Here is a 10,090-nt window from a genome sequence, read left to right on the forward strand (position 1 = left end):
AAAATAAGTGTATTTTAAAGTTTAGAATTAGACAGCCTTTGGCACACAGGCTTAAGATGGTAACTCATCACAGTCATCAGTGGACTTTTCTCCTCAATATAGGCTATATTTTTTCACACTTTTCTCATTCTCACTAATTCAAGTTTTTACATTAATGAATCTCTGAAGGGAACCGACTGTCTTCAGAAAAGTTTCGATGGCATTTTCATTTTATCTGGTAACGCGTTAATGAGCAGCATTGCTTTGTTTACAGCCGTTACCGGGGAAACCGCTGTATTTCTGATGTTCCAAAAGCGCCTCCTGCTGGCAGAGAATCAATGTACATTTTCAATAATCCCATTTGCAGTTTTTGTTCAGACCAATGCGAAAATCCACCTACTTAACCCTGTTTTAAATTAATATCATAATTTATACTTCCGACTCTCTTTTCTTAAAAAATGGTTTAAAGGCTCAATTGTGAGGTTTATTATTTTATAATTTTTTTTGTTTTTGTGAAAACTGTAAATCAATTGCTATTTCGTGGTCTACAACATGAAAGAAAGCCATTATAACATGTACATGAAAAATGTAGAAACATTGGACACAACTGTGGGGCACCATTATGTGCTGCATAATGGTCTGGTCAGGATCTTTACACCTTTTGTGAGTTTTGGAGTGAATCAGGTTGAATGACGGCAGTGGCAAAATAAATCCGAAGTGTTTGAGCTGCAGAGAGGAAAATCTTTAAAACAAACCTGGTAACTGCTAACAGACAGAGAGTGATTGAGTGAAGATGATGGAAAAGAGGTATGAAAAGAGACACAGAGTGGGGGTGGATCAAAATAGACATGGAAGAATGAAATTAAATGATGAGATGAAAAGATCTGCTCTGATGGGTAACAGAACAGTTGTACATTTAAGAGAGTTTGATCCTGTTTTGCTGACATCTGTTGTTTCAATAATATATGTTTAATATTTAGAGCTGTAAGTATCATTCTCGACATCTGAGGGAAGCATAAAGTGAGAATCATTGTACAGAGAACCTGTTTCTCTGTGAACAAGCACAATGAAAGCTTAATTTGAAAAGACTGCATAACTTGCTATCCTTCCATCCCACAGCCTCCTCCACCCAATGCAGGTGCAAGCGGCTTTCTCATATTTCTCTCATCTGAGTCTTTCTCTCTGGTTAATTTCTGAAGGGAGCCTTGTTATATGTGTGATTACTGTTTAAACACTGGTATAAGTGTGGAAGGGCACACACACACTAATACAGCAACCAAATAATGCAAACTTCAGATATCTTTGATATATCAATCTCTTGGGGGCATGAGAATATGCAGATTATAACAGCAGTGCTGTCTTCCCCCGAAACCCCCCAGGTGCCTGGTTGTGGGTAACATCATTAATGGATGAGCTGATGGAACAGATAAATGAAGTGGTTAATCTCTGTCAGATTATTGTTTTACCTCCCACATCGTCTGCCACCTCAAAACCAGTACACACATGCTTAAATGCTGAATATACAAGTTTAACCTCAAACAAACAGTGCTGATGACTTTCCATAGATTTTGTAAAGGCATTGATGGTTTGATTTTCACTTCTGTCAGGACAACTATCATCAAAATGATTGACACTTAGCATACAGTTTGGATTTGGCGGTATGGCTCTGTTCTGGGCAAAAAACTCCCTGCCCATCCATGCAGCCTGACATGAATGAGCAGGGAAAGCAGCAATAACCCCCCAGGGTAAACAGAACAGAACAAAGCAAATATCATTAATGTTCTTAATGATATTTTAAGTGTGACGCATTATTCAAGATAAAGTGAAGTTGATTCAATGAGAAATATCAGAAAGCCAAGTCCTGACTGTGGTGAAAGGAGAAGTTAGGGATGGAGGAGGGTGATTTGCTCCTGAGCAAGCAATAAAGCTGCTGAATAATTCTGAATAGACCTTATATAGGAATGCCATGTTAGGCGTCGTATTCCTATGGTAGATGTGAATCAGCTGAGAGTCAGCCGACGCAAGCTTGACTCACGTGACCTGCCAGAACTAATGCTATACGCTTCATTTATTCACAAACAAAAAGATAAATCAGAACAACGTAGAACCAGGAAGTGGGGTTGTTATAGATATTATAAAACTTAAAAGGAAACTAAAACCATTAAAAATACTTGAAATAAATAAAATTAAAAAGTAGACTAAGTGAATTTGACTTGTACTAAAATAAATTAAATTTAAATTTAAAAAAGCAGAGACAAAATTAAAAACAAAGTACCAAAAGCAACAAAACACACAATAAAATTACTAAAATATTAACCAAAATTAAAATGAATACAGAAAATAAATATATTTTTTAGGCTCTAAGTAGTTCTATTTATGTCTAACTTGTTTTATAGATACTTTGTGACACACCACTGCCTGGGTGAATAATAATAATAACAATAATATAAGAGGAAGAAGAATCAGAATAATTATCATCATCATCATCATCATCATCATCATAAAAATTAAATTACATTAAATTAAAAATGAAACAGAGCAAATCCGAACCTTACAATACATATATGGAAACACACACAAAAAAAGTTTTACAGTAAATGTCAATACAAAATTGTGCAGGCATATGTCTTCCAAAATAGAAAATAAATAATACCTAAAATGACTAAGACTAATTTGAATTGTATATTAAAATTTAAATTTTTGACATCACTGTCCATTTGGGTGCCCTTTATAAACCCTGGCTGACAGCTCTTCCACCATATGTAATCACTAGTACCTTAGCATCACATAAAATTCTAACACTGTTTCTCAGTGTTTAATTCCCCAGGTCACAATATAACTTCTATAGCCTCATGTTATTGCAAGCTTCTATTAATTGGTGATAGCCAGTCAATAATCAGTCAATTAAGTTAACTGCACTTGAATGTGCAAGCATATTTGCTTTCATAGATTATTAATTTCCATCAGTACAGAATTGCACAACTGTGTCTCATAAAGATATCTCTCTCTCTCTCTCACTCTCACTCTCACACACACACATACACACACACACACACATTGTTCACTCAGGTAAGAATGATCTGTGTGCCCCTGTTTATTCCTGAGCTCTCAAAGCTGAGAGAGAGGTCTATTTTTGTTGATTGCTGGTGAAAAACAGACTTTATCCATCCAATCAAAGCCCTCCACGCTATCTGCCCGCCATGTTTAGAAGCTAAATGTCATGAATTCTTAATGCTTAATGAGCCCATCAACCCTTGTGTAAAAGTGCTCTGCAGTGCTTCTGCTAATTGGCTTCAGTGGCTGCTCTCCCATTCCAGGCTGGACCCTGAAAAGAGGAGGAAAGAGAGGGAGAAGGATAAACGGGCAGGAGTGTCTGTTTTGGGAAGGGGGTTGGTCAGGTTGAGTGGTCTGAAATGACTGTTCCTGGTATGAGTGACACAAATACACAAGCACATTTTCCTACCACTCTACTGCTCTTAAGCTTGCAAACGGTGGCACTTTTTTGGGGATTGTTGTTGTTTTGTCTTGAATTGGAGAATATTGAGTATTTCTTTTTTCTTAATTTACTGATAAAAATGATGCAACCTATAATCAGAGGATTCTTAAGGGAAGCTAGATTGAAAGTATAGCTTGCCAAGCTACAAGCTAATCATATTTGAAGTAGCTAAACTACGGTAAAGCCACTGTTTTGAAACCGTATTTAGCAAGCTACAAACAAAAATGAACTAACTAATTTGAAGTTTCAATATGTATCTATGTAATTTACAATATGAAGATACATGAGAAAGGATAAAAAAAATTTAAAAAAAACATACATCCGCTCATAGACCCTCCTCTCCAAGAAACAGAGGAAAGCTGTCAAAAGTGGACAAGAGACAGATTAAAAACACACAGGTGTAAATGGGAATGTGTCTTCCTCGTCTACTTGTGATCGATTGACCAAAACACATCTTAATACAAGGTGTAAACAGAGCCATAAAAAAACATTCAGTTTAATTTGTAATTTAATCAGAACCAATTTGCTGACACAAAAGCAGTGAATTAAGTCTGAACAAGATTAAACATTTAAGTAAATTCTTAATTGGAGCATCAGTATCAAACTTGAACAGGTAAATTTATACTAAATACAACAAAACACCCTAACTTACATAAACAAGTCTAAACCATAGTACACAGACTTGAATCGGTAAATCATTTTTATGTTCATTTACATGAACCGTCCAAACTAAACAAACTGATTCACTAGAATGATTCATACTTCCTAGCTCTGCATGAGAGAACTCACTGTTCTAGTGAGTCTGAAGACCTTGATTACTTTGTTTCAGGTGTGTTCAATTAGGGTTGTAGCTAAACTCTGTGGCCCTCCAGGAACAGGTTTGAACCCCCATGATTCACATGAACTGTCCAAACAAAACAAACCATTGCACTAGAATGAATCAGACATTCTAGTGCTGCATGAGCCGACCATTTAGAATGTACCAATTTTCTAGAATGAATAGGACTTTCCAGTGATTCGCTCAACTATTAAAAACCGTATCGTTTGGACAAGATACACCACAACTACTTTTTGTTTTATTATTGTTTGAAAAGCTTCCATTTTGAAAATTGCTAAGGCTGTAGAGCTGCTACATTTACAGTAGTTAACCCCCAACACTATTTTTTCATAGTAAGCAATCGCTCTCTCAGTGCTTTACTCAAAACCTGTCGTGTAAAGTGGTATGATATTCATAAATGAACACGCTGTTCCTTTTTGTTATTCATTTTCATTTATTCCATCCACCTGTGGTGCAGAGAGGTGTCACTCTGGTGCAGTGTCAGCTTTAACAAACGCCATCCGCAATATGCAAAGCTACAGGGTGGGGTTAACATATCAGACAGTCAAAAACAAGTGGATGAATGTGAGCGACAATAAGCGAGTGGGAATTTAGAGAAGAGGGATGGAGTGAAAAAATAAAAAAGGGGAGGAGGGGGCGTGTTGCAGTGGGTAACATGAGGACTTTTACTTCTCATTCTGGTGACTCCCCAGAGCGTTCATTGACAAGTGTGCACCATCGCCGTCTCCCCTACCGTCCATGGCCAGCTACCTCTAACTACTGCAATTGGCGTGAACAGCGAGCAGGCACACACCGTCCTCCCCTCCCCTCCCTCACCTGCAAGCACTGTGCCATTCCCAGCAACCCTAACAATTACCATCCAGCCCAGCTGCCAGGTCTAAATCTGTGGCTGAGGAGAAGAGGCATGTCTGCTGATTCAGCCCCTGCAGAGCTTTTACTCCCCGAGCATGGGATGCGGATTTTGCCTCCACCGGTGGATGTCTGACTCCCTCAAGACAAGAGTGAAGATGCAGTCCACAAGCCCTAAGCTTCCCATGCCACATGTGACACCCACCTCAGGCTGTTTGCTGCTTTGTAAATATTAAAGTAAAGTATCGATCGCATTAAGATAATCATGTTGTGGATGCTGGGTTCTCAATTTTTGGTTTCATTGCTCCATGCAGCCTCATCCTGAACAGTTTTTGGTTGAATTTGCTGCTATTTTTGCTTTGGTCCCATGTTAGAACAGTGTGAAGATGCTGCATTTAGGGGCTAACATAGAGTCACACCTCATTAGGTGAAATCAAGGTGTAAAAATGTTTACCAAGAGTGTCACTGTAGTGCAGCTCATTTGGAAAGATTTCAAGATTTGGCATATCTGTCTCTTCACAACAAGAAAAATAAAGAAGAAAGATCAAAAAAGGAGTTGAAGATCTGAAATAAAATGAACACAACATATATCATCTTGTTGAATATGAAGCATTCTTCCTCAAAATCCATAAAATGACTAATGGCTTTTTACAAGGAAAATATAACCGACAATTAACACTTTGTACAACATACATATAAAATCCCTATACATCTCATCTCAACAACATCAAAGGCAACAGAGAAAAAAAATTCTTCAACCTAAATTTAAACAAGTAAACAACATTAAAAGATGATCCTTCAAAGCTTGGTCTAATTTCAGTTTTTAAAGTAAAAGATGTGAGATTTCTAAAGTTTAAAATAGCTCTCTAAAGCTCACAACTAGTGGGTTGCAGGAAAAGTAAATCTATGCTAAATACTACTAATAAAATGCAACTAACCATATGTGACCCTGGATCACAAAATGTTTTAAGTCGCTGGGGTATATTTCTAGCAATAGCCAAAAATACATTGTATGGGTCAGAATTATTGATTTTTCTTTTATGCCAAAAATCATTAGGATATTAAGTAAAGATCATGTTTAATTAAGATATTTTGTACATTTCCTACTGTAAATATATCAAAACATAAATTTTGATTAGTAATATACATTGCTAAGAACTTCATTTGGTCAACTTTAAAGGCGATTTTCTCTGTATTTAGATTTTTTTTGCACCCTCAGATTCCAGATTTTCAAATAGTTGTATCTCGGCCAAATATTGTCCTATCCTAACAAACCATACATCAGTTTATTCAGCTTTCAGATGATGTATAAATCTCAATTTAAAAAAAATGACACTCACAGTGCCTTGCGAAAATATTCATACCCCTTCATTTTTTTCACGTTTGGTTATGTTGCTGCCTCATGTTAAACTGCTTTATATTACTTTTTTTCCACATCAATCTACACTCCATACACCATAATGATAAAGCAAAAAATAGGTTTTTAACATCTTTATTAAAAATAAAAAACTTAAATGATTCCATTGCATAAGTATTCATACCTGGGACCGTTGAAATTTAGTTCAGAAGCATTTGTATAGATGTTACTACACTTCGATTGAAGTTAACCTGTGGCAAATTCAATTGAATGGGTATGATTTGGAAAGGCACACACGACTTCATAAAAGGTCTAACACCTGATAATGCATATCAGAGCAAAAACTAAGCCCTGAGGCCAAACTAACTGCCTGTAGACCTTAGAAACAGGTTTGTGTCAAGCCACACATCTGGGGAAGAGTTCAGAAAAAAATTCTGCTCTATTGAAGGTTCACAGAATCATGTAGCCTTCATTATCCATAATGGAAGACGTTTGAAACAACTAGAACTCTTTCTAGAGCTTAGATTTTTTTTGCACCCTCAGATTCCAGATTTTCAAATAGTTGTATCTCGGCCAAATATTGTCCTATCCTAACAAACCATACATCAGTTTATTCAGCTTTCAGATGATGTATAAATCTCAATTTAAAAAAAATGACACTCACAGTGCCTTGCGAAAATATTCATACCCCTTCATTTTTTTCACGTTTGGTTATGTTGCTGCCTCATGTTAAACTGCTTTATATTACTTTTTTTCCACATCAATCTACACTCCATACACCATAATGATAAAGCAAAAAACAGGTTTTTAACATATTTGCCAATTTAGTAAAAATAAAAAACTTATTTTTTTCCACATCAATCTACACTCCATACACCATAATGATAAAGCAAAAAATAGGTTTTTAACATCTTTATTAAAAATAAAAAACTTAAATGATTCCATTGCATAAGTATTCATACCTGGGACCGTTGAAATTTAGTTCAGAAGCATTTGTATAGATGTTACTACACTTCGATTGAAGTTAACCTGTGGCAAATTCAATTGAATGGGTATGATTTGGAAAGGCACACACGACTTCATAAAAGGTCTAACACCTGATAATGCATATCAGAGCAAAAACTAAGCCCTGAGGCCAAACTAACTGCCTGTAGACCTTAGAAACAGGTTTGTGTCAAGCCACACATCTGGGGAAGAGTTCAGAAAAAAATTCTGCTCTATTGAAGGTTCACAGAATCATGTAGCCTTCATTATCCATAATGGAAGACGTTTAAAACAACCAGGACTCTTCCTAGAGCTGGCCAATTGATGGAGAAGGGCTTTGGTTAGACTGGTGGTGACCAAGAAGCTGATGGTCACTCTAGTTGAGCTCCATGACCATATGTGGTGATAGGAGAAACCTACAGAAGGACAAACATCACTGCAACACTCCACCAATCCACACTGCAACACTCCATCGATTTGGGCTTTATGGCGGTGTGGCAAGACTCAATCCTCTCCTCAGTGAAGACACATGAAAACACACTTATAATTTGCAAAAAAGCACCTAAAGGACTCTCAGACTGTGAGAAACACGATTCTCTGGTCTGATGAACCTCAATTCCAAGCATCATGTTTGAAGGAAGCCAGCTCTACTCATTACCTGCAGTGTACCATCCCAAAAGTAAAGTGTGCTGGTAGCAGCCTCATGCTGTGGGGCTGTTTTTCAGTGGCATGGACAGAGCGACTCGTCAGAGTAGAAGAAAAGCTCAATGCACCAAAATATTGAGATAGGCTTAATGAAAACCCAGTCCAGAGCATTCAGAACCTCAGACTGGGCAGAAGGTTCACCTTCCAACAGGACAATGACCCTAAGCACACAGCAAGAGTGGCTTATAGACAACTCTGTGAATGTCCTTGAGTGGCCCAGCCAGAGCCTGAGCTTGAACCCAATCAAACATTTCTGGAGAAACCTGAAAATGTGCATCTGTCCCCATCCAACCTGACAGAGCTTGAGAGGTGAAGAGTTGAGGAGAGGAATGGCAGATAACTGCCGAATTCTGATCAGCAAAGCTTGTCGTATCATACCGAGCTTGAACCCAATCAAATATTTCTGGAGAAACCTGAAAATGTGCATCTGTCCCCATCCAACCTGACAAAGCTTGAGAGGTGAAGAGGTGAGGTGAAGAATGGCAGATAATTGCCAAATACTGATGAGAAAAGCTTGTCGCATCAAACAAAAAAGACTTGAGACTGTAAAGGTGCTTCAGCTAAATATTTAGTTAAGGGTATGCATACTTATGCAATGTACTTATTTCGGTTTTTCTTTTTTAATAAATTAATGAAGTTGTGACAATTCTGTTTTTGCTTTGCCAATATGGTGTATGGAGTGTAGATTGATGTGGGGGAAAAAGTCATTTAAAGCAGTTTAACATAAGGCAGCAACATAACAAAACGTGAAAAAAATGAAGGGGTATGAATACTTTCACAAGGCCCTTTATGACTGGTTTTGTGGTCCAGGGTCACATATAATCATGCATAGTTGTTTAGGAAACCAAAATCAGCTTTTAATAGGTAGAACACAACATTTGCGATATCTTATGATATTTTAGCTCAGATTCATGTGCCATTTGGTAATATGGATAATACCAATGTGGATAATACATAGTGTTTGTTTACAGTGTAAGGCTGGTATCAGATGTCTACTGTTGTTAATGCATTTACAAAATTGTCATTTGTCCTATTTAGCCTGTCATGTTAATAAATGTGCATATTGTTGGGCCTATTGGGTCTAATGTATGCCGTGTTGGTTCTGTGTTGGGTTGCCACTTGATGTTCATTGTAAAATCTGAGTTTGAAGCAAGACCAATTGAAGCAAAAGTAGTTGAAGCTGAACCAGGAGTATGAATTGCAAATGTCAAAAAAACAACATCATCGTCTAAGGCAGTGTTTCCCAACCAGGGTGCCGTCTGTCGAGAGCAGGGGTGCCGTGTAAAAAAATCATTTTTTAATCATTTTAAATTGCTAAAATGTTCAAAAAAGCATCTATTATATAATATCCATTTCTGATGTCGCCAATAATTAGAGATGCACTGAAATTTCGGCTGCCGAAAATTAGTTCACCGCTCAGGTTTCACTTTCATGTGGTGTGACGCTCTGCGTATTATCCCGCTCTATGCGTGTGTGCGCCGCTCAGTCGCTCCACTCGTATACCGTTCATGCGAATCGGAACAGCAAAGTCCACTCAAAAATTGATCCGACAGGTAACATCGATGTAGTACAGTATTGTTTCTGTCTGCAATAGCCCTACTGTGTTGTAACATGGTGTGGTATATGGGCAACTCTGGTAACGCTGCCCTCTCATTCATTGATCTGCTAACCGCTATGTTATGCTCACGTGTTCTGATAATAATAGCTTTCTAGGACTAAACATTATTTGGATAATTGGTAAAAAATCAAATTAAAAAAAATGTTAAATATCTTAACCCTACTGGTAGACCTACCTGAAAAACAAAAAAGCAATTTATTTCATTCGAAGGCCTGTCGTTATTTTTTATTTGTGCTATCATTATTAATTTCTTTATTTGTTCTT

Source organism: Sinocyclocheilus anshuiensis, unplaced genomic scaffold (assembly GCF_001515605.1).
Source record: "Sinocyclocheilus anshuiensis isolate Anshui unplaced genomic scaffold, SAMN03320099.WGS_v1.1 scaffold997, whole genome shotgun sequence".
Lineage (NCBI taxonomy): Eukaryota > Metazoa > Chordata > Actinopteri > Cypriniformes > Cyprinidae > Sinocyclocheilus > Sinocyclocheilus anshuiensis.